At 38.7% G+C, this 27,081-nt stretch overlaps 1 protein-coding gene across 3 annotated transcripts in view; it reads left to right on the forward strand.

Moving 5' to 3' along the window:
* The window catches only part of NaPi-III (Na[+]-dependent inorganic phosphate cotransporter type III), a 139,677-nt gene that overhangs the window by 61,398 nt on the left and 51,198 nt on the right, over positions 1 to 27,081 (forward strand). The window contains exon 1 of one of the 3 annotated variants that reach the window (XM_065237099.1): positions 19,611 to 20,013. The exons of the other annotated variants lie outside the window; for them this stretch is intronic. The gene's annotated coding sequence lies outside the window, so the exon portion shown is untranslated. Of the gene's footprint in view, positions 1 to 19,610; positions 20,014 to 27,081 lie in introns of those variants that run through there. 3 annotated transcript variants of the gene reach the window in all.

The following is a 27,081-nucleotide window of genomic DNA, read 5'->3' on the forward strand; positions in this document are numbered from 1 at the left end:
TTAAGGAGGCAACTAGCCTTTAAAGCAACTGGCAACTAGCCTTTTCATGTATTGTCTGTTTATTTTGATTATTGCTTTAAAATATCAATTTGGTATATAGGTATGTGAAAGGATGAATCAGTGGGAGATGGATTTTCGGTTTCTTTACATTTTTTTTCTTGGATTTGTTTTCCGTCGATCCTGTTTTCCGTGCTGAGCACCAATGCTACCGACGCCAGGAAGGCAGCTCCCACACCTGGACCCTACCACCTATCGACCCATCAACTCATGAACCGGGGACCAACGGCTTTACTTCCCTTCCGAAGGAAGGCGTGATCAGAGATGTTATGCCTCAGAACATCCCGGCAGCGCCGACTGGGATTGAACCCAGGCCTGCTGGGGTGAGAGGTAATCACGCTTACCACTACACCACTGGCGCCGCTAAAGTTAAGCAATAAAAATAGTGAATTAGTGACCAAAATCATTTAAAAAAGTGACTAAAAAGTGATCAAAATGTGATTTGAAAATGTATGAATTGTCATGAAAATTGATTTGCCAGTCATCCAAAAAAAAGCAAGCCGTTGGTCCCCGGTTCATGAGTTGATGGGTCGATAGGTAGGGTCCAGGTGTGGGAGCTGCCTTCCTGGCGTCGGTAGCATTGGTGCTCAGCACGGAAAACAAGATCGACGGAAAACAAATCAAGGAAAAAAAAATACTTAACTTTGTCATGTTATGAAAATGCAGTTGATTACAGTTACAGTTGATTTAATTGGTTGAACTGTTTAAATAAGTTTTCCGTAAATTATTTAAAAAACTCAGAAACTGTGTATTTGGTATATTTCTCTAAAATAAATAAACATAATCCCAACAAAATTTCAGAAATTGCCAAATTTTCGTTGTGTTCTACATATTTGTAGAATAAATAATAAAGAATCATCAATAAATTATAAATCATACACCATACCGAGTCTGGTGTAATGAGAGTTTATCTCTATCAGCCCTAGATGATCAGCCTGAGACTGAAAGTCTCGTAAATAAATCTAAGTAATGAAGAATAAATGATCATTATTCTCGCTGAATGAAACAGGCCACTTTTTGTTCGAGGCACTTAAGATTAATTTCTTTCGTACTTATTCGATAGCTTTAGATATGCTCATAGAAAAATCGTTCTACAGCATGTTGAATCAATGGACCCCTCGTTAACTAGGGCCTGGTGCAGCTTAAGAAAAAGATCATCGCTATGGTTCCTTACTATGAACAAATTTTGTACAGGGGTATCTGCTCAGCATAGAAAACAAGATCGACAGAAAAAAAATCAAAAAAAAAATACTAATTTAAATCAACCAATATTTGGAACCTTAAAAATAAGTGAGGGGCGGGGGGCGATCCCGGCGTAGTGGTTGACATCCGTACCTCTCACGCCAAAATCACGAGTTCAAATCTCACCCCCGGACAAGTCACGAATGACCCAAGAATGTTAAAGCGACTATAATAAAAAAAAAAACAAAAAAAAAAAATATAAGAGCCGATTTCAACGAGAATTGCTCCGATATCTCCATAAACACATAATCAACTCATAGCGCATGTAATTAAAAATGTCACCACCAAAATTTCATAAAAAAAATATTTAATTTAAATCAAATCATAGGCACTTGCACCGCCACTTAGAGTTTTCTAGGGAGTTAATCTCGGACACCATTGTGATTTCAGGCATTTAATTTGCATCACCATATTTGCTGTGTCGCAGCAAACATTAGGAAACAGTTTTGTTATTGTATGTGTGCCCCGTAACGTGCGTAGATCACCTTTTCGTGGTACGTTACGGGATGTAAGATCTACCACCGATTCCTAGTTCTGACTACTTCAAACTAGGGGAACAGGATTTTTCAGTAATCCAAGGAACACATCTTAGTCCTTGTTACTTTTTATGCCTTGTTGATAGTGACAAGACTCGGCTTTGTCTATCGAGGTTAATCTTGAAACAAGGAAAAAAATGAGTTAGTTGTCTTCATCTATGTGATTCCTAATCTTCTATTCGTTGTTCCCTAGTTTGAAGTGGTTAAGACTAGGGTTCTGATGCATGGTCGGTCATTATCGGTGTCATACCTTAATTTTGTTACTAAGGAATCCAATTTTGACTGACAAAGGGGCGCGCTTTTGAAGGGTGTTTCAACACTCCGAAGGGTATAAATAGCGGGACCTTTCAATTAGAGTCGGATCCTTACAATAACTGCAGAAAAAATTCGAATACTTCATCATTTCTCAATAGTGATGGAGTAATACGACATGCACTAAACTAATGACACGGGATATACTACAATAGATCAATTTACTGGTCGCAGTAGTGTTAGGTCCCGAAAAGAGGAAAAAAAAATAAAATGTGTTCTGGTGGCAGATCTGCTGGAAAATCTAAAGTGGCATCAGAGCCCGGGCCTCTGGATCGTATGACAATATGATCGGGAGTCCAATCCCAGGCCCGTCCCCTTCCTTACGTTTGTCACTATATCTTATTCTATCCCAATAGATTTTAGTGTAATCAAATTCTGCTTTAACCGATCGCATCACTTACCAAAGTGAGTCCTGATCTAAAAATAACTCACGTGGCTAACACAACTATCCTTTCCGTCACAGTCGTGGAGACGCAGAGGTGTATTCGTTCTCTAATAACAACAGACGTCGAACTAATCATCCTTTCCTGCCCAAAAAGACCGTGAGGACGCGGCTGGCGTTGTTATTGATCTATAAATATATTGAATTAATGTGCTAGTACATTCAAGATTGTAAGCTAATCCCATGCACCATCTATGTGACTCTCTGTGCAAGTGCACTAGTTCTGATCAATCACGAAATGCGCGGTCTTTAAAAAATAGTATTCTATTTAAAAAAGTAAATTTGGATGTTATGTTTATACATGTTCTACTATAAGAAAAGCATCATCAAACTGTTTGGCTCGCAATGACAGTTTGTGTTTGACTCGTTTTAACAATCGTATTTTTCGAGTTTTTTGCTTGTTGAGCAGAGGATGGTGGGTTGCGTCGCTGTGTCCTGGACCCCTTTGCATTTTGTGTTGAGGAGTCGCATTCAGGGTTATTCTGCGCGGCGTGTAAGGTGAGGTGACTCGAGTCATTTGTGTCATCCGATTCTGGCTGCCGAGTGAGGTGAGAAAAGTCACTTCGGATGAATCCACAGTCGTTTTTCGGAGGCAAGTGTCGTACTGAAGTGTTACATTTTGGGTGAATTATATCAACATCATGAAGATTCTCAGCTATTTTTGTATGAAATTCCCAATATTATATATCGATCTATGTCTCAGAAGTTTAACCCTAGGCCTAGCAGTGGTCACAAACTATATTGTTATAAACAATTTATATTTTTCCTGATTACTCACAAAATTTTACAACTTTTTTTAACGGGTGAAAATTTCTGGCATTTATCGACACTCCTTATTTTTCTGTGCTATAAGAAATGTAAAATGGCAATTTGAGAGTAATATTTGTGTCAACAAACGGCCCTTTTTATATGACAGCAAAAAATTAACTGTTGTAGCTATTTTCGTACTGAACGTATTTTAGTAAAATTGAAGAACGATGTTTTTATTATAAATAAGCAAAATCTCAGCTCATTTGGATCATTATGCATACAAATATAGAAGTTTGAAAAAGGGCGCCTAAAAAACGGAATGATTTAGTAAAATTGCACAAACTTCCGACAGAATGAAAATTTATTTGTTTTTGGTTGAATACCTATGCAACAAATTAATACAAAATATCATGTCTAGAAAAAAAAGTGTTAGGAAGTGAAAACATAAGAATTGCTCTCAAAAATTTAAACGATCACCAAACTAATACAAATGTCACCATAACATTACCTTCCGTCTAGACAAAACTTTGTGGCAACTTGCCCGAAAAAAAATCCTATCTAGATTACGATAAAACGGATCAAATGCTAATTTTGCCCTACCGGAAAAATCAGAAGAAAAAACTGGATATTGAAAAAGACCAATATTGAAGTGGGCATCGTGTAATTAGCTTGTCACGTGCCCATGTTTTGTCGGAGATAAAAATGATGCTTAGAATCGCACCATTGTTGATATTTTAATTAAAAGTGAATTTCTCCATACATTATCAAGTCCACCATACGATCGAAGGCGGTTCGCCCTCTGGTGGTGAGTACTGTCAGAAACAGCATGGAATGGATTACCGTAAGCTGTCAGTGTTGATCTCACGACTACTGACAGCATCGCGCTACCTACGGAGAATAAGTTATTCAAAAATATAATGTATGAACATTTCCAAATGATTGCAAAAATATCGATTTTAGAAGCGAAAACTAAAAAAAAGTTTGGCGCCTGGTTCGGTAAAACATTTTTTTTTTTTTTAGTTTTGTTTTCCGTGCTGGGCACCAATCCTTCCGACGCCAGGGATGCAGCTCCCACACCTGGACCCTACCTATCGCTACATCAACTCATGAGCCTGAGACTAACGGCTTTACTTCCCTTCCGAAGAAAGGCGTGATCAGAGATGTTATGAATCAGAACATCCCGGCTTCGCCGACTGGGATTTATACCAGGCCTACTGGGGTGAGAGGTAATCACGTTTACCACTACACCACCGCAGAGTGGTTTGAATGCTCAAATCACGAACTTTTTTATTTGCGCCTTCAATGTCAGTTTTTTCACTATGATTATCACAATACAAAACTTTGTTCAAGACGTCAAAAAGGTATCGATTACACAGACTGAGTTATTCACAAATTTAGTAAAAAAATTTACATATTTTGTGCCTTCACAGTCAAAAATCCGGCAAAATCCGGCAAAATCCGGCAGGTGAATCTTAAATAAGATAAAAGCTTGTTCAAAAGTGATCTCAAATTCCATTGAAACATTGGTCCCTTTTAGTATCCTCGTTGATTGTTTTGTATTTTTAAAAGGTCGTTCCGTAGTTCAGTTCTTTCCTTTATTTAACGTCGGTCTCTGTTCCGCAATCTAGTGCCAATCACCGACGGACTTCCGTAGTTCAGTGACAGCGCGCATTTGTCAAAGACTGAATCAAAGTAGGCTTAGTGATAATATAACAAAGTTTGGTCACACATTGATCGGTTTTGCAGCATTAAACGCATATTACTTAGAAAATAATCCTTTTATTATAAGTGAAGGTTGTTTTTTCAACATTTCCGTAGCAGATCCCAAAAGTGAGAAAAGCATGTCTCAACAATGAAGGTAAGTACAACCATGTAGTTAATAAGGTATTCAGTGTTAATTTCCAATTCATGATATAAATGAGTAATCTATGGAAGTTATTTGTTTGTGACAATTTCTAAAAATAATATTAAAATTTCAGTTGAAATCGACAGGCGAAAGCTTTTTAAACTGTGGAAAGAATTTAAGGGAAACTACATTGATAAATCAAACGTTGTGTCGAGAGAAGTTTTTGACTGTTACGGCATTGAAACATAATCAATGCCGTAACAGTCAAAAACTTCTGTGGACACAAGTGGCAGCTGAAATCAACCATTTTGTGAAGGCGACATGCAAATATTAAAAAAAAAAACTGATCTCCGAGGTTGAAAAAAAAACTAAATCCGAGGTTGTTAAGAGACGCAAGACGTCTGCAATGCGGTCTAACTACCCAACAGATAAACTTGCATTTGCAACCCAAATGAAATTACGTGAGGATGGTAAAGAAGATGCAGCGTTCATTGTAAAACAGGCAACGCAACAACTCCGACAAGAGCCGTGAAAATGGGTTCGGCTATGCAATCATCCAAAAATGGCTTTGTACCCTATTCGGAGACGGAAGCTCTTGCATTAATATTGGATCTTAATTTATCGAAAGACTAATACGAAAAGCTTCGTAATGGAGCTCTGGATCGGAATGTGTCTTTGTATCCGTCCTACTATAAAGCGCTGCAAGCTAAAAAGTGCTGTTATCCCATTACAGGGTTAGTAGTTTCGGAAACGTCTGCAGAAGTGAAACTAAAGGATCTCTTGGAGCACACGACAATGAGGATTGTTGATGCAAATGCGTGCATGCTGGAAAAGTTTAGTGATGACGAATTGGAGAAAATTACGATTAAGTGGGGATTTGATGGCACAACTGGATTAAGTGAACACAAGCAAGCACTTGGCAATGATGACGGAACTAAATCCGATGCAAATATGTTTGTTATATCCATTGTGCCGATCAAATTGGAATCAAATGGGAACATTTTCTGATCCTCTCATCAGCAGCCTTAGAGCATCTCGAGACAAGCCGATTAATGACCTCTGTAGCGATGCTAAATACATGCTTGATGTGGAAGAGAAAGATGAAAATGTTTTTGATAACAATATTGTGTAACCTTTGTTTATATTTTTGAAATATTTATATATACATACATACAATGATGTATAACGTAATACGTTAAATCATTTAATTATAATATAATAATAGTTAACTCAAAATTATATATTACTAGTAGTAGACTACTGTGATTTATGATTATTGCAATTACTCTGATGTCCGTGGTCAAGACCTTTTTGAAATGCAAAATAATCAACGAGGATACTAAAAGGGACAAATGTTTCAATGGAATTTGAGATCACGTTTGAACAAGCTTTCATCCTATTCAAGATTCATCTCCCGGATTTTGCCGGATTTTTGTCTGTGAGGGCACAAAATATGTAAATTTTTTACTCAATTTATGAATAACTCAGCCTGTGTAATCGATACCTTTTGAACGTCTTCAACAAAGTTTTGTATTGCAATAAAATACAAATATTTGTTGAACATTATAGTCTTCCAAAACCTATAGTTTTTTAAAAATGTTATAAAAATTGAAAAAAATAAATTTTGTTGAAAATCATATTAAACGCTACGTATCTCAAAAGCTAAGGAATATGAGGATTTGTGTGTTCAGCAAAGATTTGTGTAGTAAAATTATCTACAACTTTGCTGAAGACACCACATACCTATCTTGTAAATGAAAAAAGTTAGATTTTGCAGCACCGCCTGTGGTGGAGTTCCGAACTAAAACTTATCACTGGTCTTTGCGCCTTATTTTATACAAAAACTCTTTTAAGGACACCATAGTGAAAAAACCAACATTAAAGGCGCAAATAAAAAAGTTCGTGATATTGAGCATTCAAACCACTGTGCACCGGCTCCGCTGGTTCGGTATACATTATAGCTATTAAGTGTAATTTTTCGTTTTTTTGCATACAAAATTAATCTCCTTTACTTGTTTTACTAGCGACATATGTTGCGAAAACCAACCATGCTGGTAATCCATTGGCAATCGACGCTCGTCGGTGCAAGGCGTCCATATTCCATATAACGATCCATCAAGTGCTACTTCCTAGCAATAACTAATGAGAAAAGGTTTTTTTTTTTGCAGTGAACAGTTCCATGATTTCTATGAAACTTTGGAGGCCTCCCTTAGCTCAGTCAGTAAAGGAGCAACCTACAAAGCAATACCATGCTGGAGGTGGCTGGGTTCGATTCCCAGTCCGGTCTAGGAATTTGTCGGGCTGGAAATTTTTTCGATTTCCCTTAGTATGGAGTTTGATTGTACTTGACACGCAATTATACTAATGCTGAAATGGTACAGGCATCGAAAACTCTCAATTAGTAACTATGGAAGTGCATCTAGAACACTAATTGTAGAGTGCATAATAGCTAATATGCGATAAGCAATAATCTTGAAATGAGAAGAAGAAGAAGAAACATTGCGTAATTGTTTGTTACGGGTAATTTTCTATAATTTCACAATTTTGGTTCATGTAAAATTTTCAAAATGGAAACGGCATTTTCGATCGAAATGACGGGAGATAGAGTTGTAAATAAAAAATAATGTCTTTAAGTGCGCCTTGCAGCTATTGAATAGAAGCATCGTACCAAACGTTTGTTTGACACGTTCACGCCGAAATCATAGAAATAGGGGAAATGGCTCTAATGTTGGCCTATGGATCTAAGATTGCGCCCATCGCTAAAAATCTGCTATTTATCAATTTTATCTAGATGATCGCGTCATTGGGACGGTACTTATGGATATTTTTGGTCGCTATTGAAAATTTAGTCGATTGCTGAATTTATGTATGGGCCCAAATTAGGAGCATTTAGGCCGACATTACATTCATTTCCCCTATTTGATGTTTTGTGCTCGATAGGCCGGGAATGGGCGATTAGGCCGTAGTAGATGTTTCCCCTAATAATTATTATTTATTTTATATAAAAATTGAAAAAAGGTAATGTTCGATTTTTGTAATATTTAAAAAAAATGAGCTCATAAAAAATGCAAACTTTTGAAACGTTTATAATTATGGACACTTCAAATTTGTAAACGTTCAGACCTACGCTTCTAAATAAAATGCTTCACATCACCACTGCGTCCTAGCAAGAAGTACGGTCGACTTGTTTCGCGCTCCGTTGTTTTGGAAGTTTTCTCGGTATTCGCTTGATATAAATTATCAGTTTTTTCTCACTAAGTGACATAGTTCCCGGTAAATTGATCGAAAAGTGAGTTTTTTTTTAAGTAGAAAGTGTCATTTTCGGAACGATTAATCCGTGCTATTGGTAATTCGCAAACCAATTTGGGCATCATCGTTGCGTGGTCACGCATACGCGCTGACGCATACCCGCTTACGTATCATCATCATCGAGTGTGAGCACCCGTTTCTACATCTACATCGTTCATCAATCATCGTGCGCCTGTGTGCGCTGAGTACCGAGCCTCGATCAAGTGCACCACAACGAAGGTCATCCACGCAGCGCGTCTCTTCCAGCCATCTGTGTAAACGCCTACACATATAACGCTCGGTGGTAGTAGTATAGGATTATCAGATAAGTTTTTGTTTTTTTCTTGTTTCTTTTCCTCCCCCATTAGTTAAATTTTCATTTTGTATTTCTGTGTTTGTAGTGTTTTCTGTGTATTGTGTCTGTGCGTTCAGTGGGAGAGCGTTTTGCGCTCCCACTAGTTGAACAAAATGGATGTTTTGTCAGAAGACGACATGGATGACCATTCATCTAAGAAAAATGATGATGTCATCCCTGGTTCGTCGTCTCAGTCTGTCAATGGGCAGGCTGAGAAAAACTCCAGATTGCGGGCCTACCCGAATGACTCGACTGGCCCATGGGTTATCTATTTTCAGCCCAAAAACAAACCCTTGAATGTTGTTCAGATATCTGATGATCTGACAAAGCGATTCTCTGCCGTGACCGAAATAACGAAGGTTAGGCACAACAAACTTCGTGTGACCGTCGCTAACCTGAAACAGGCTAATGAAATGGCTGTTTCCCAGTTTTTCACACTGGAATATAGGGTGTACATTCCAGCCTCTGATGTGGAGATCGAAGGCGTGGTCACTGAGGCGAGCCTGAACCCCGAGATACTGGAGAAGCAAGCGGTTGGCCGATTCAAGAACCCCTTGCTTCCTCCGGTAAAGATACTGGCCGTTCATAGAATGAAGTCAGTATCGCTCAGCGAGGGTAAAAAGAGTTTTACCCCCACAGACTCGTTTCGGGTGACCTTTTCTGGATCTGCCCTTCCTCAATACATCGAGCTGGGAAAACTTCGTCTTCCTGTGCGGTTGTTTGTATCTCGGGTCATGAACTGCCAGAATTGTAAGCGGTTGGGACATACGGCCTCCCACTGCGGCAACAAGGCACGCTGCTCCACATGCGGGGAGAAGCATGAGGATGGCGCCTGCGCAGCTACTGCACCAAAATGCGTGTACTGCAATGGAACTCCTCCTCATGCTCTCTCGTCGTGCCCGGCGTACAAACAGCTCGGGGACAAAATGAAACGCTCCCTTAAGGAACGTTCCAGGCGGTCTTTTGCAGAAATGCTTAAGACAGCCAAGCCATCGACCAACGAAACAAATACCTTCGCTCTTTTGTCAGATGACGAGTCTGGCTCTGACTTGGCTGAGGAGGGAGTTTCTTTCAGTTTTCCGGAAGGTTCTGCCCGGAAACGAAAACGCATCCGTTCGCGGAAAGTTGCGGATCAAGAACCCCAAATCAGCTTGCCCAAATCAAGGAGTGGTAGAAAAAAGGAGACTTCTACTCCTCCTGGATTCCGCAGAACTGATTATACCCAGGATTTTCCACCTCTTCCGGGGACATCCAAAACCCCTGATGCCCCAATTTTAAGAACAGAAACCCCTTCTTCATCTGGGCTGTTCTCATTTGATGACATTGTGGACGGTATTCTCAAATACCTCAACATTTCTGATCCTCTGAAAAGCATTGTCCTCACATTGCTTCCGACTGTGAAATCCTTCTTGAAGCAATTGACTTCAAAATGGCCCCTTCTTGCAGCTATCATCTCCTTCGATGGATAATTTTCCAAACGAGGTCGGGGATTTGATCACTGTTCTACAGTGGAATTGTCGAAGTCTTATTCCGAAATTAGATTCGTTCAAGTATTTAGTCCATAACAATAATTGCGATGCATTTGCCCTCTGTGAAACATGGCTCTCTTCAGAAATTGATCTCCCTTTTTTTGATTTTAACATTATTCGATTGGATCGTGAGGATTCACGTGGAGGAGGGGTACTTTTGGGGATCAAAAAGTGCCATTCCTTCTATAGAGTGAATCTTCCCGAATTCCCCGGTATTGAAGTTGTCACATGTCAGGCTACCATTAAAGGTAAGAGCCTTTGTATTGCTTCTGTATATATTGCTCCTAGAGTCTCTGTTAATCGCAAACAACTTTTCGACATATGTGCGGTACTTCCCGCTCCATGGTTGATCATGGGAGATTTTAACTCCCACGGTACAGGCTGGGGGGAGCTGTACGATGATAACCGTTCTACTTTGATTTATGATCTCTGCGACAACTTCAACATGACAATACTTAACAATGGAGAAGTAACACGTTTGGCTGGTCCATCCTCGAATGGTAGCAGATTAGACCTCACCTTTTGCTCTAATTCACTATCGTTGGATTGCACTTGGCATGTAATCCAGGATCCGCACGGTAGTGATCATCTGCCGATCAAAATTTCGATTGCCAGTGGGTTCAACTCGTCAGAATCCGTTAACGTCGCGTATGATCTAACCCGTAACATTGATTGGACTAAGTTCCAATCCGCGATAGACGATACAGTATCGTCAGTGGAAGAGCTTCCGCCGTTGGAGGAATATAATTTCCTCTCTAATCTCATCGTCGACAGCGCACTTCAAGCTCAAACACGACCGGTGCCGCGATCGTCTATGCGTAAGAAAACACCATCGCTCTGGTGGGATCAACAATGCACGGAGGTTTACCGTAAAAAGTCCGACGCGTTTAAACTTTTTCAGAAACGCGGAACACGCGAGCATTTCGACGCATACACATCTCTTGAACGCGAACGCTTTGGAGTACGGCGCGAAGAATGCGTAACCGGTCTACTAACAACGAAAGCGAGGAATGCTCGGATCAATGGATTCTTAAATTCGCGCGAAAAGTGTGTCCGGATTCCGTGCCGTCGCAGTTGATTCCTCGCGAAACCGCGAATTCGGTAGACGAAATCAGTCACCCTTTTTCAATGGTCGAACTTTCACTCGCTCTCCTTTCGTGTGGCAATTCTGCCCCGGGATCTGATAGAATCAAGTTCAACTTGCTGAAAAACCTCCCAGACGTCGCTAAGAGGCGCATGTTGAACTTGTACAATCAGTTCTTGGAGCTCAATATTGTTCCCGACGATTGGAGACGAGTAAGGTTGATAGCCATTAAAAAGCCTGATAAACCCGCGTCGGATCACAATTCGTATCGGCCCATCGCGATGCTGTCGTGTATTCGGAAATTGATGGAGAAAATGATCCTTTTTCGCCTCGACAAATGGGTTGAGACGAACCACCTTCTTTCAGATACTCAATTTGGTTTCCGTAGGGGTAAGGGAACGAACGACTGTCTCGCGTTGCTTTCCTCGGAAATTCAGTTAGCTTTTGCTAAGAAAGAGCAAATGGCTTCTGTGTTCTTGGATATCAAGGGGGCTTTTGATTCAGTATCCGTTGAAGTTCTTTCAGAGAAACTAAACGCTTGTGGATTATCTCCATTAATGAATAATTTTTTGTACAATTTGCTGTCAGAAAAACATATGAGCTTTTCTCATGGAAACTCTACAGCTTTTCGATTTAGCTACATGGGTCTCCCCCAAGGCTCATGTTTAAGCCCCCTTTTGTACAATTTCTACGTTAGAGAAATTGATGTCTGTCTTAGTGACAATTGCACGTTGAGACAACTTGCAGATGACGGCGTAGTGTCTATCACAGGGCCAAAAGAGGTTGACCTGCAAGGACCCTTACAGGATACCTTGGACAATTTGTCTACTTGGGCTATTCAGCTAGGTATCGAATTCTCCACGGAGAAAACTGAGTTGGTCGTTTTTTCTAGGAAGCATAGCCCAGCACAACCGAAGCTTCAACTTTTGGGTAAACCGATCACTCATTCCATGTCTTTTAAATATCTCGGGGTCTGGTTCGATTCCAAATGCACCTGGAGATCCCACATTGAGTATCTGAGACGAAAATGCCAACTAAGGATCCTTCGATCAATTACCGGAACGTGGTGGGGAGCCCATCCACAAGATCTTCTGACGTTGTACCGGACAACGATTTTATCGGTTTTAGAGTACGGTTTTTTTTTTTTTTTTTTTTTTTTTTTTTTTTTTTTTTTTTTTTTTTTTTTTTTTTTTTTTTTTTTTTTTTTTTTTAACTCTTTATTTGTTCCAAATTCAAAATAAACTACATTTCATTTTTAACCTAGGTGCTCCAGTTACTACAGTAACTTACCAGCCTTAATTGTTATGATATATATCTAAGTGTTTTTACATTGTTCCTGTCTTGGCAATTCAGTATTTTAAACAGGTTTTTTAAACCTGCATGTCAGTATAACAATTGATAGCTTAAAACTAAATAACTAAAACTAAATCTTATCTAAGTATAAAGGGAATTAATCGTTGCAATTGAGGATTGTAACGATTTTTGCCGGAAATTATTAATTATTTTGTTGGACATTTGTGCTAAAGTCTCAACATTCGAAATTCTATGTACTTCGGTAGTACTGTACCAGGGAGGCAACTTCAAAATCATCTTCAGAATTTTGTTCTGAATCCTTTGAAGTGCTTTTTTCCTGGTAGTGCAACAACTAGACCATATTGGCACAGCGTAAAGCATGGCCGGTCTAAAAACTTGTTTAAATATTAGAAGTTTATTCGTCAGGCAAAGTTTGGATTTCCTGTTTATAAGAGGATACAAACATTTTATATATTTGTTACATTTGGCTTGAATGCCCTCAATGTGATCTTTAAAAGTTAATTTATGGTCAAGTATTAATCCAAGATATTTCACTTGGTTTGACCAAGAAATTGGAACTCCGTTCATAGTGACTATGTGACTACTACTAGGTTTCAAAAAGGAAGCCCTGGGCTTATGTGGAAATATTATAAGTTGAGTTTTGGAAGCGTTGGGAGAAATCTTCCATTTTTGTAAATAAGAAGAGAAAATATCTAAACTTTTCTGAAGTCTGCTGCAAATAACACGAAGACTTCTTCCTTTAGCGGAAATGCCTGTGTCATCAGCGAACAAAGATTTGTGGCAACCCTGAGGCAAATCAGGGAGGTCCGAAGTGAAAATGTTATACAATATAGGCCCAAGAATGCTACCCTGAGGAACTCCTGCTCTAACAGGTAGTCGATTAGATTTGGAATTTTGATAATTTACCTGCAGAGTTCTGTCAGTTAAATAATTTTGAACTAATTTCATAATGTAAAGTGGAAAATTAAACTTTTTCAATTTAGCAATCAAACCTTCATGCCAAACACTGTCGAATGCTTTTTCTATGTCTAGAAGAGCAACTCCAGTTGAGTGGCCTTCAGATTTGTTTGAACGAATTAAATTGGTAACTCTCAAGAGTTGATGAGTAGTTGAATGCCCATGGCGAAATCCAAACTGCTCATCTGCAAAAATTGAGTTCGTATTGATGTGAAGCATCATTCTATTTAAAATTATCTTTTCAAAAAGTTTACTTATTGAAGAAAGCAAACTTATTGGACGGTAGCTAGAAGCTTCAGCTGGATTTTTATCCGGCTTCAAAATTGGAACAACTTTTGCATTTTTCCATTTATCAGGAAAGTATGCCAAATGGAAACATCTGTTAAATAATTTTACCAGGAAAGACAAGGTACTCTCTGGGAGTTTTTTGATGAGGATATAGAAAATTCCATCATCACCTGGAGCTTTCATATTTTGAATTTTTTTAGTTATAGACCTTACTTCGTCCAAATCAGTCCCCCAGGAATCATCAAAAATATTTTCCCGAGAGAAAATATTCCGAAAATCCCGAGCAACCTGATTCTCAATAGGACTAGTAAGACCCAAACTGAAATTATGGGAACTCTCGAATTGCTTAGCAAGTTTCTGAGCTTTTTCCAAATTTGTGATCAAAATTTTACCACCTTCTTTAAGCGCTGGAATTGGCTTTTGAGGTTTTTTCAAAATTTTTGTGAGTTTCCAAAAGGGTTTGGAACTCGGGTCTAATTTAGAAACATTATTTTCAAAAGTTTTGTTCCTCAGGGCAGAGAATCGCTTTTTAATTTGTTTTTGCAAATCCCGCCAGATAACTTTCATGGCAGGATCGCGTGTTCTTTGAAATTGTCTCCTACGGACATTTTTAAGACGGATCAAGAGCTGAAGATCATCGTCTATTATAATTGAATCGAATTTAACCTCGCATTTTGGTACTGAGGCAGCTCTTGCTTCAACTATAGAAGTAGTCAGAGATTCAAGAGCATAATTAATTTCATCTTTGGTTTGCAAAGGAATGTTTGGATCGAAGTTATATTCCATAAATGTTCGATATTGCTCCCAATCAGCCCTATGGTAATTGAAAGTAAAGCTGTTGGGATTAGAAATTATTTCTTGGGATATTTCAAAAGTTACTGGAAGGTGATCAGAACCGAAGTCAGCATGGGTAACCAATTGGCTACAAAGATGACATGAATCAGTTAAGACCAAATCAATAGTTGAGGGATTTCTTGCAGAAGAAAAGCATGTTGGGCTGTTTGGATATTGAATAGTGTAATAACCTGCAGAACAATCATCAAACAGAATATTACCATTGGAATTGCTTTGAGCATTATTCCATGAGCGGTGTTTTGCATTAAAATCACCAATAATGAAGAATTTAGACCTATGACGGGTAAGTTTCTGGAGGTCACCCTTGAGAAAATTCTTTTGCTGGCCTACGCATTGGAATGGCAAATAGGCAGCTATAAACGTAAGTTGTCCAAATTTTGTTTCAACAGAAACTCCCAAAGTTTCAAAAACTTTGGTTTCAAATGAAGAGAGAATTTTATGCTTGATTCGTCTATGAATAATGATGGCAACGCCACCACAGGGTCCATCAAGACGATCATTTCTATAAATCAAGTAATTTGCGTCCTTCTTAACCTTATGGTCAGGTTTAAGGAACGTTTCAGTTATAACGGCAATATGCACGTTATGAACTCTCAAAAAATTAAATAGCTCGTCTTCATTATCTTTAAGAGATCGAGCATTCCAATTTAAAATGTTTAATGCTTTAAAATCCATTACTGAATTTTAAAGTCATGACAATATTATTAGCAAATTTTACTCCAGTTTGAATAGCATCAAACATGGAGTTAGATTTAAGCATATCAGAAATCATGTCAATTAATGAATTCTGTAAAAATTCCATTTTGGGGGCAGTAATGCTTCCTAAGTCAAAATTGTCAAAATTTCCGTTAGAACGTTGGTTAGTATTTTGATTTCTACCCGCTGCAATAGCTGCATAGGTAGCTCCATTAACTCGCTGAACATTGTTAGCAGCGAGGGGAGTAGGTACAGATGAAACATTTGAAGCAGGGGAGATATTTGTACCTACGGGTACGAATGTAGAATTTGTTCCTCGCTGACCGTTGTTAACAGCAGAGGAATTTGTACCTGGTCGGAAACGTGGAGCGTTTCCTACCTGTCGGTTAGAACGAGATTGTAGGATCGCTTTGCGAGTCTTACATTCCCAAAAATTGGATTTGTGGTTTTCACCACAATTTGAACATTTAAATTTCTTAGGATCTTCCTTCACAGGACAGTCGTCCTTTGCGTGAGAGGAATCACCACAATTCATGCATTTAGCTGGCATGTAGCAATTTTTAGTTCCGTGACCCCATCCCTGGCACTTACGGCACTGAGTGAGGTTTTGGAAATTTCCTCCAGTCTTCCTGAAGTGTTCCCACTTCACTCGGACATGGAGCATAAGGCTAGCTTTTTCTAAGGCCTTAAGGTTGTTTAGTTCACTAGACTTGAAGTGAACTAAATAAAAATCATTAGAAATCCCGTTGCGCGAATCGCCAGGACGGGATTTCATTTTCATTTTGATTACTTGGAGTGGCACAACTCCAAGTAATTTTGCCAGTTCATCTTTGATCTGATCCAGGGATTCACCACTGGGCAGTCCTTTCATGACAACCTTGAACACACGTTCAGTTTTGGTGTCGTAAGTAAAAAATTTGTGCTTCTTCTCAGTAAGATACTTGAGAAGACATTTAAATCCGTCCAAGGTTTCAGCCAATACACGGCATTCACCCCGACGTCCAATTTGCAGTGAAAACTTAACTTTCACGAAATTCAAAAGTTCCATGCGAAGAGCATGGAAATCGGTAGTGGTTATCACAATAGGGGGAATCTTTTCCTTCTTGGCATTAAGCCGGGAAAGTTTACTAGAATTTTTCATGGATGATGGATCATTCTCATCATCCGTGAGCAAATCAAATTGATTACTCAAATTAATTTCTTCAGAAGGGGGGTCAAGAGTTTGCCCCTTTCTTTTGCGTTTAGGCGCCATGGCGGCAGTAAATTTTTTATCCAAATCGACTTCCAAGCAGATTACTATAAGAATCTGAAGGATCGAAGAGGAATTTTCCAAATCGATATCCAAGAAGGATTACCTCGGGTAGGGTCCAAACAAGGATCGAAGAGGAATAAGAGGAGTTGAACAAGGTAGAAAATTTTTACAGGTTGAGCACTGAAAAGTGCTGTTTAAATTTGTTGTAGCTTTAGGTAGTAGTAACACTTCCTTAAGCAAAAAGCAAATAGATCCGCACGGCAAGAGAGCACGATGCGGACTGAGTTTTAGAGTACGGTAGTTTTTGCTTCCAGTCGGCAGCTAAAACGCACATCATCAAGCTGGAACGGATCCAGTATCGTTGTCTTCGTATCGCGTTAGGATGCATGCACTCGACTCATACTATGAGTCTCGAAGTGCTGGCGGGCATGTTGCCACTATCCGTCCGTTTTTCAGAGTTATCTCTGAGGCTCCTCACCCGTTGCGAAGTAATGAACCCACTGGTGATCGAAAATTTTGAGGAGCTTCTGGAGCTAAATCCTCAAACATGTTTTATGACTTTATACTACCTATATTTAACACAGGATGTCAGCCCTTCAAGAAATATTCCCAATCGTGTAATCTTCTCCGATTTCGGCAATTCAGTGAATTTTGATTTATCTATGACACAGGAAATCCGCGGAATTCCAGAGCATCATCGTCCTATGATTGCTCCGTCATTATACGCTGCAAAGTTTGGCCATATTGATTCTGCAAGAACGTTTTTCACAGATGGATCTCTAATAGAGGAGTCCGCTGGTTTTGGTGTATTTAATGAATTTCATAGCGCCTCTCGAAAACTTGAAGCTCCTTGTTCTGTGTATGTGGCTGAACTGGCAGCAATTCACTACACTTTGGAAACTATTGCTTCACTTCTTCCAGCCCACTACTTTATTTTTACGGATAGTCTCAGTTCTGTCGAGGCTATCCGTTCCATTAGGCCGGTAAAGCACTTCTCGTATTTTCTCTTGAAAATACGAGAACTGCTTAGTACTTTATCCGTGCGCTCTTTCATCATCACCTTCGCGTGGGTCCCTTCGCATTGCTCAATTTTGGGCAATGAGAAGGCGGATTCACTTGCGAAGGTGGGCGCTATGGAAGGCGACATTTATGATCGACAGATCGCCTATAGTGAATTTTTCTCTATTTATCGTCAGCAGTCGCTCGTTAGCTGGCAACATCAATGGAGTGAAGGGAGCTTGGGACGATGGCTACATTCAATTATCCCTAAGGTGTCGAAGTTTGCATGGTTCAAAGGGTTGGACTTGAGTCGGGTTGGACGCGTGATGTCTCGTCTCATGTCCAATCACTATTGTCTAAACGCTCACTTGTTCCGTGTGGGGTTGGGAGACAGCAATCTCTGTGAATGTGGACAAGGTTACCAGGACGCTGATCACATCCTTTGGTCTTGTGCGGAGTATCGTGGAGTCAGATCACATTTTTATGATTCCCTTCGGGCTCGAGGTAGACAACCTAATGTTCCAGTTCGGGATATTTTGGCTAGACGCGATCTGGAGTTTATGAAACTCATATATGTTTACTTTAAGGATATTAACCTTAGATTGTAAGTTTGATTAACCTTGTGTTTAGTTTGTATTTTGTACGTGTGGGTTTTTTTTTCAATGTTTGTTTTCAAGATGAATAGAAATAATTTCATGCTTTAGGATTAATTAAATAGTTGGATCGTAAACCACATTTCAAACCTCCTTCTTCCCTTTTCCCATCCAAAAAAATTGTAAATCTCCACTAACCTCGAGACAACCGCGAGTACTCGGTCCAGTTCCTTTAACTTTAAATTTAAGACAGTAATAATGTATAACGCAAAGGATAACTCGGCTCTGTAAAGTTTATTCGATTGAGCCTGTACAAATAAAGTAATTATAAAAAAAAAAATAAAATGCTTCTAAAAGGAGCTGCTAAATAAGCTCGCAGAAGAAAATTATAAAAGAATTAATTCTAGATGCTTTCCCGTCGTTCCGCTCCTCTGACTAAACAAAACATGGATAGGACAGTAATTCTGCGTAGCTACGAAGTAAAAGAGCATTTTTATATGGTTTAACCCGTTAACGCCCAAGTAATTTTTGGCCTGATTTTTCCAGGAGTTACCCAAGGATTATTCTTACACTATTTTAAAACAAGATGTTAAGGATATTCCATGGACCATGCAAAACATAATTTACGTTCGCAATTTCTGTTAAAACATGATAAAAGAAAAAAAAAATGCTGATCTATAAATAGATCACTGGGGTTAAGAAGGAGCATTTCCGTCATTTTAATATTACGTTCCCATAAGTGACATAACTAATGCTAGTATTCTCAGCATACATGCGTGAATAGGCTTACTGTGTTCATTGGTAAACATAAATCGCGTTATCTTCCATCCCTTGCCCAGTTCAGTAAACAAATCAACGGATGTATTGGTGTGTATCGCAGTAAGAAGTTGGGTTGCCCGTATTACCTGGTTAATTTCATGATTCGACCCCTCGGTTGGTGTGATTAGTTGTGATGCATGTGTGCAAGAAAAACAACACAACAAAAATCGCTGATATTATACTTACTATCACCACCAAAACCTTAACCGTAACCAGTCATAGAGGGAACACGCGCGCGTACGTCTACAATCGCGACCGGCAATTTGCCTCGCGACGTATACATTCTGCTCGACTTACCAACACCACCGCGGGCCGGGGAAATCTGAAATAAATTGCAAAATATGCTGCTCGAAAAATTCAGTTGAATTAAGTTGATTGACGAAGTCGCGCGCGCATTACCAGAAGCCAATTGCACACCGGCCAAGCTGTGCTCAGTACTTTTTGGGCTGAATTTTTATTTTTTTACATTGCTTGAAGTAATTGCAGTTTCCAGTTTTGTGTGATTCGCAATCGTTAGCAATTGTGATATTATCGTCGCTGATATGTTTTTAAATTGTGTCCAGCTGTGATAGATTCTGTTTTATTTGCTGTTTTTTGCAAACCGTATTTTCGCCGTTTGCTTCTTAAGGCAAGTTTACTCTCACAACGTGGAAGATAATCAGTGAATCAAAAGTTGCATAAGTTTTTAAGCTTGCTTCCTGAGAAGAAAAGTGAGTCAGATTCACTGATTGTGATATATTTTGGAACGAGGAAAATCGTGATTGATTTTTTAATCATTCGGTCCTGTTGAAGCAGTAATGTAAGTGCCTTTTTTATATTTTTCATTTGTAGTGGGCTTGATTCGTTGGTATCAACATAAGAGATGCGTAATTCATATGAAATTGATTTAAAATTATTTGTTGTGGCAGCCTTTTATCGTCTCTCTGTTTTGTGATACGGAACGTACTAGCTATTAGGGCAGGATACAAACGAGCGTGGATGATTTTTCGATAACCTTGGAGTTCCCAAGTGTTGATCACCTCTTGACATTGACCGTCATCATCGTGCTATTGAATCGCCATCAGATTATTCGCACAACTCTCGCTGGAAGGTCAACCGTCATCATGGGAGAGGTGCATTTCGCTCAACTTTTCTTTGGTTTTCCTTGAGAGACCGTATGTGCGTCGGGATTCAAAGCCGGAACATGAATAGGAAAAAAATACTATCAGCCATGCTAGAACGAGGACTTAGTTACTAGTAGGAACCGGCTTTGCCCTGACCGTGATTCTCTTTTTCCCTCTCATTGTCGTCGGTCGAGGCGTGTAGCTCGACCAGTCGAAAACGTTGAACATATTATTTATATTCGGTTGTACCTGCCATTGCTGCCGCCGTGTGTTGGTTGCGCATAAATGACGCATGTTGGTCACAGTCATTTTGTTATTTTTTGCACGCGTTATCGTCGACTGCCTTTCGGATTTTCCCGGTATGTGATGTTGGGTAAAAGTGGTTCACAATAAATAAAAAGAAGCAACACTTCAACCCTGATTAAGTAATTAAACCTAATAATAGCTAGGTGAGAAATCGTTTCGGTAGAATGGAGTTCAAAATGGTGTTTTTTTTCCCGAATGTAGAACGGTACCTACTACAAAATAAGATGATTTATGGTCATGTCAACTTTTACTTTATGCGAAAATCCTTTGTTCCTCGTGAAATGGTAAACGTGTTCGGAGATTTTCCGTTCGCAAATGCACAAATTTTAATTTCAGGAGATCCCGTTACCTATCACCGTCGTCGGCAATTTTTCATGTGAAATAGGGGGAATGACTCTAATGTGGCCTATGTATCTAAGATTGGGCCCATCGCTAAAAATCTGCCATTTTTCAATTTTATCTAGATGAACGCGTCATTGGGACGGTACTAATGGATATTTTTGGTCGCTATTGAAAATTTAGTCGATTGCTGAATTAATGCATGGGCCCAAATTAGGGGCATTTAAGCCGACATTACATACATTTCCTCTACGTCAACAAACACCAAATTGTTTTTCCGAACGTAATTGATCGTGTTTTCATTGTATCTACCTACCTACTTGATATGGTCGTCGCTCACCACTTATTCTATCTGCCTATAGACACAACATTGAGCGATAGTAGTGAGAACGTTCGTTAGACACGCAAGTACACTCAGGGTTCTTGCAAACGATTGCAAAATATATCTACCTTATAGGGAATCGATTACATTTACGGAAAACAATTTCATTTATATTGACAGAATGAGCAGCAGTTCTTGATGCTTTCCAAGAATAAACTGACGCAGATTCAGATTCAGTCATCAACGGAAAACGAACTAATATTACTGTTTAGCGGTTGAACTAATCTGAAACTGATAGTACACTTTTATTTCACTCCACCGTTTGTTGTAGCAGTTAAATGTCTAGTGTGTTATTTTACAGTAAACAGCTTTCTGACATTTATGGCTATTATTTCCTCTCGATACGTTCTTTATGGACTATTCGCTCAAACACATTTTGCACATTTCACTGACCATGATCTTAATTTCTAACCGGTATTGATGTGTCACTCAGCACCGGTTTTTTTGTTTTATGATATGCATTGGAGGACATTCTTGTCATACGGCGGTATTTTTACTCTCGCATTCGTGTTTTCCACTTGACTTATAACCGCACTTCAGCAATAATCAGGTGTTCAGTCGTTTTTTTAACCGAAATCGGAAAAGTTGATTTGGAACACTTTGAATACAATGACATGGCATTCTATTCTAGCCGAACGTTGCACACATCCGTCGCAATCCATTTTCCCTCGGGTGACTTTGATGTTCCCCCTTATTTTGCGAGTCGTGTGACTCTCTGTGACTAGTTAGGAGACAAAAGTCATATCGTGTGATACTACTTTCCATTTGATTTGCACCGATAGTCACGTCACACGAGTTGACTTTTGCCGCCTCACTGGTGACAGAGAGTCTCACGACTCGCATACCTGCAGTAAAGTGTATTAAACAAAACAAAAGTGTATTAAACGATTATTAGAGCAGATGAATTCGACAGTGAGCATGCATAAGGGCGTATACGCGATGATCGATTCTCTTCATCGATTTTCTCTTTGCATTGCTACAGCTAAGCGAAACAATTTTCTAGAATTTGTTTAATGCAGAGTAGTAACAGGTTGTATTGGCTATAAAAAGCAACAGCAAACGCACCGAGAAACGTTAAATCTAGCGAATTATTAACAAAAGAGAAAATCGACGAAGAGAATCGATCATCGCGTATGGGCCTTTATGCATGCTCACTGTCGAATTATCACTTGGCCTTTGAGCGCTTCTGTTCTTTCGAAACTATTAGCCTTATTACGGGTGTCACTACAAGGTGATAAGGAAGTGATACTCAGAATAAGAGCCGTGGTTGCCGTACAAATTAAATGAGAATCACTTCACCGTGACGACAAGTGACAAGTTTTCACCGTGAAGTGACATCCGTAATAAGCCCCTATAAGTTGTATCACCCTAATTTAATTGAAAATTTAGCGTCTTTTCTGGGTTGTTGCTGTTGGGATTCATTCCCGATTTATTTCTGTTTTCGAATGACATATCGTCTATTTGTGGGCAGATTTTTGGTCTCAGTTTCTATAAATATAAAATATAAAAGTGATACTGGGATCTCTGTTATACGCTGTTATTCTTTAATATGTTATTCTTTAATATTCAAGAGCCTGGGATTGAATCCATGATTTTGGGATCAGTAAAAATAAAATAAAAAGTGACATAAACATATTCTGAATACAGTTTTACATAGGGTAGGGAACTACTTCGGCCTAATCGCCCATTTTGGGCCTATCGAGCAGAAAACATCAAATAAATCCATGATTTCAGAGTTAACAAGTCAATTATACGTTTGGTACGATACTTTATTTAATAAGCTACGTAACGAAATCAATGAGAACGCGTGATATGAAGGTTTGCACCCATTATTCCCGAAAACAAAAGAAGCGCTCCAACCGAATCAATTTTTATCTTCATCCGATAGGCTGAAGTGAATTCATTGGCGTTTCAATGCGTTAGGCTGAGTTTAGAATCCGTAGGCCTAGTTTGGCGTCAAGAAGTAGTGTTAGACTTTTGACAATATCTCAACGATTGGTTTCTCTTAATCAAATCTTACGGTACGTACGGAAAGGTAAATAAATTTGGAAGCCATCAGTAATAATAGCATTCCGTTTGGTGCTAAACTGCGCTAGATTAAGAAAGACTAAGTGCGGGTTGTGCTTAATAGGCCGGAAATGGGGTAGTTAACCCTACCTGCTCTTATTTAGTATTTTTCTCATGAATATATTTCGAGCGGTACTGATGAAATAGTACCAATTTACTCAAACTCATTATGCAAATTGTATTTCATTAAGTCAGTGGTTCTCAAACTTTCGTTGATTGTGACCCACTATAGAAATTGTATACAATCGCTGTCTACGTATATTGTAGACAGTTTCTATCAGATCAAAATGGCCTTAAAACCGCTAAAAACGGCTTCAAAATGCAAAATAGCTTGAAACACGTCTAGTAGCATAAGCATGAGCTTTGATGAACCATATAATATGTAGTTGCTATTCCGTGATTGGCCAGATCCAGCCAAAAATAGTAAACATTGAAAAGGGGTTGTGCAACAAAGTTGGTGGTTTCTCTTGACCATTTTTTCTTCAAATTATTATACAGCCAAAAAATAAAAAATTACTACGTCACCGCATCGAAAAAATTGTGTAATTTTATTTGTCGCGAAATGAAAAATTTGATCTTTGGGTCAGCAAATGCAATGAAATGTAGTTAATGCTGATTGCTGCAGCGCCGCACTATTCAATTCGTTTCCCTATTCACACATTTATATTCTACGGTTAATGAAAAGGCATAGAGAAAAAGACAAGTGACACTGCCTTCAAGCAGAGGTTGCACAGATTGAACACAACAGCAAAGCGAATACAAACATTCGGTAGACCACGGAGTGGTAACACGCAGCGATTGCCTTCGCTCATTTACTCGGTGACCAAAAAGTACACTATTAAATAATAATCGTTCACTGAATGAGCTGTAGAGACAGTTATTTTCATTTCATTTTAACAAATGCATTTCTTTATTATTTACAATTAAAAGTCAACAATGCTATGTCTCATTGTAATCTATTAAGCTATTATAGATCGTGTATGGTTGCAATAACATTAATGCCAATACCTTTCCAAAGGTCTCAAATTGTGCTCTGAAAAAAAAATAGAAAATTTTGATTTGTATTAAAACTTTGACTCCCGCGTTCTTATAAAATAAATCAGCTGATACCATTATCATCGAAAGAAAAATAGGTAACTTTCACAACTACCACTTTCAATAAAATAAATATTTCTCCAGTAAAATACCAGGCAAATGACGCACGAATTGTCGTAAATCCCTAAAATCTATGACATTAACACATTAGTCGAAAAGGCAATTCGCAAATGGTTTCATTGTAAGTAAACATGTGTGTTCAATCTGTTAAAGTGCTTATTAACGTGAATTGTCATCTACCACGATTTGCCAATTCAGTACCACGCTACCTTAGCATATCTTATTATTTAAATTCTACTTATTTCTTCTTCATCGCATGACTACTGCCGACGAAAAACACAGCTGCTTCTGTCGACAGCTAAGAGAACACTGATGACGTCTGACACTTAAGATGATTGGTAATGTTGGATCTTAGTGCGTCAGCCATAAATCGTCGATTTTCCGCATATTAGAGCAGATTTACTCAGTCTTTGAATAACTTACGTTTTTCCGATTTTGAGTGAAAAAACACTCAATTTTGAGTCAATCTTATCGGCCGTGCATAGAGCACAGGTACCTACGCGGAAAGAAAAAAAAATACCTAATTTTAAGTTCTTTTCATCCAGGTTGGCAGTTCCGTGCGCCAACTCAATTTAGAGTTCTAGCGCCTACTCAATTTGGAGTTATTGTCATTCACTCGTATGTAAACAGGATTACTTACTTTTAAGTTGTTTTCACTCAACGTCAAGTTCAAACTACTCAAAATTGAGTTTTACACAACGTACTCAATCTTAACTTGACGCACGGAACTGTCGAGTTGGGTGAATAGAACCCAATTTTTGGTTGTTTTGCTCTTTTCGTTTTTGACAACAACAAGAGAGCAAGTGAGAGGCATCAACTCAAAAATAAGTTTAAAGAACTCAACCGTTGGGTAGTTTTGGTTCTCCGTGTACAGTGAACAATCAACTCAAAATTGAGTCACTCAAAATCGTAAAAAGTGAGTAAATTTGTCCTCGATTTTCCTCATATTCATGCAGATTTTTGAGAAAATTCGATTTATATTTTACCCACTCAGTGAGTAACACCACTTTTTACGAATTCGTGAGAAACCTCAATTGTGAGTTGATCTCGTGTGATGTGGCCCTCAGGAAAACTATATCGGTGATGAAAGGGTGTGTCCTATCAATGATTCACGACTAGCTGTCATGACCAGGATTGTTAACGTCTATAATAGGAATCTGACGTTAATGTCTATAACATCCCTGATCATGACATTTTACGTTCTACTATTTTGATATCTTATCACCAAACGGAAGAACTGACGACATACAGGTGCGGTTCGCGTGATATGGGGTTTCTATGCGTTATAATTTACGTGACGCCAAATGCTAGGTACCTGGGATTTTTGATCAGATAGTGGAAGAAACGCTCGTGAAATCAATTTGCTGATTTTTTTTTGGTTTTATGGCTAAAGCTGGTGCAGTCTCAATTCCACGCCAAATGACTATTCGGAAAAACTCGACCTTCTCCGATTTGCATGAAACTTTTCGTAATTGTTTGAAAAATATTCTCATTTTTGGTAAAATTCGGCCATTTTGGATCTTGAAAATTTTTCAAAAATTGCGTATTTTTAATTTAAAAAAAAATACCTAAAAAATGTTAAAATCCTTAATATCTCAAAATGTACATGACCGATTTTGCAAACTATGATGGTGAAGTATGCTCTGGCCACGAGCGAACGGGTTAGTTTTTTCATTGTCATATTTTTTTGCTCGTTTCGGCTAAAACTTTTGTGCAAATAAATAGATTTAATTGGTGATAGACAAATATTCAAATCCGACTCCTCTAGAGTGAAGTGAAAGTGACCGTGCGCCGTGAAAAAACGTATCATTGTCGGGTCGTACTCTGTCCGTGTTTTCTACATATTTATTGCCGCCTATGCTGCAAGCCCATTATTGTTCGGAAAAGGGATGAAAGCTCTGATATTCTTGAACTGCCGAACAACTTATTATAGCCACGAATCCTGTATTATGTAAACCATTAATTACATCACATATGATTGTTAAATTTACTCTTACATAGCTCGGAGCGTTTGCTACGGTATACGCATTCTTCCACTCCTGCAGATTCACGAAATGCGTCGCGATTAAAATATATTTATTTAAACTCGTATCATTTCACAGAATCATGTTTGCGGTAAATGCAACGTAGTAGGCCAAGCCGTTTTGATATTTGTGTCATATCTCAGATATGCTGCAAATACCATGACAAGAAAAATGTGTGGCCGTTATCTAACCTAATCATTTTCCAGGATGCTTTCCCGTACTGGCTGCTTAGATTAGATTAGATTAGATTATATTAGATGACTGATTTGGCAAACTATTGGAATGTTTAAAATTATGGCCACTTAAAATTTGTTTTTTTTTTAATACCGGACATATTTTAACAAAATAGAACAATAGGCCGATTTTCATACAAACTAACCAATTTTGGCATGTTGCAACTATGTTTTGTTATGATCAATTGAGCTGAAATTTTGACACAGAACTACAAATCAAGACCAACAATTGAAATGGCCTTAACTCCATTTTGTAAA

This window comes from Ochlerotatus camptorhynchus, unplaced genomic scaffold, assembly GCF_037179485.1.
Source record: "Ochlerotatus camptorhynchus isolate MF236.1 unplaced genomic scaffold, CSIRO-AGI_Acam_v1.1 ptg000591l, whole genome shotgun sequence".
NCBI lineage: Eukaryota > Metazoa > Arthropoda > Insecta > Diptera > Culicidae > Ochlerotatus > Ochlerotatus camptorhynchus.